Raw genomic sequence first — 1,239 nt, forward strand, 5'->3', positions numbered from 1 at the left:
CTTAAATATATACTCATATTCTGCATACACATTCATTAATATTTCTAACTCAACTGGTGTGAAGTAGGTTTGAGACCTTTTTTCTCCTGTTGCCATGATGAATCATGTTATTTAATTAATTTCCCAAACGCTACTTTACCACTCTATATTGCTATAGAATGTTCACAAATGCCTTACTATACGTCATTCACAAACATTCTTTGAATTTATGAAAATGTGAACAGGGCAACGCTCAAAGGGGTGTTCAGTGGGGTAGCGTTGAGTGTAGAGGTGGCTCAAAGGAAAAATAACATTCCTGGTGTTTGTGACGCCCGCCGTTTGGTGATCCATAGACTCAGTGGCATTGGTGAGACTGAGAATAAATTGTCTGTTTTGTAGATCTTTGACACAGAGTTTCTATCTGATGAGTTCAGGTTAGGTTGTAGTTGCTACTCTGTTATGAAACCTCTACGGTGCTTTAGGTGCCAAGGATTCAGACATGTTGCAGCAATATGTAGAAGGGAGATCCCAAGATGTGAGAGATGTGCAGGAGGACATAGTCAGAGGGAGTGTACAGTTGGGATAGAGAAAGCACTGTGTGCCAACTGTGGGGGCACCCATGCAGCTGGGGATCCGAAGTGCCCTGTGAGAGAGAGAGAGACAGGTTGAGATTGCCAGAGTTCAAGTGTGGCAGTAAGTTTCCTATGCTGAGGCAACGAAGAGAGTAGAGGATAGCCCAAGCGTGAGTGATTAGACTGTGAGCCCCCCCCAGTGAGTAGGCCTGAAGAGAGAGTTTTAGTAAGGTTGGATTTCTTGTGTTTATAGCCATGGTGATCAACTGCACTGTACTGATGGAGTGGGAATCACAGGAGATAGCTGTGGTAGTTGCAGCAGCATAGTTTTTTCCCCTAATGGTCTTTCCTATGCCCTATATGAACTTGTTCATTCCCTTTGTTATTATTCTGAAGGCCATTGAAGGCTGAAGCGTCAATCTTTTAAACTTGTCTAATAAAACTATGTATTTTTATGGTGAGCAAGCGTTGCGCCTTTTCCTCTCCAAGGTTGCAGCAGCAGATAAATATTTTGGGTGTGAGAGGTTTTAGTGCATAAGATCTACAGGAAGTTGAGAGAAGGGGTTCCATCCTCCCAGATCGACAGCCTGGCATGACCATTTAGGGCCAAGTAGTGGGATGGGGTGGTGGGTTTTTGGGATAGTGTATAGGTGCAGGGTTAGATGGTAGAGCAATTTAAGATTTCCCC

This window comes from Salmo trutta, chromosome 23, assembly GCF_901001165.1.
Source record: "Salmo trutta chromosome 23, fSalTru1.1, whole genome shotgun sequence".
Taxonomy (NCBI): domain Eukaryota; kingdom Metazoa; phylum Chordata; class Actinopteri; order Salmoniformes; family Salmonidae; genus Salmo; species Salmo trutta.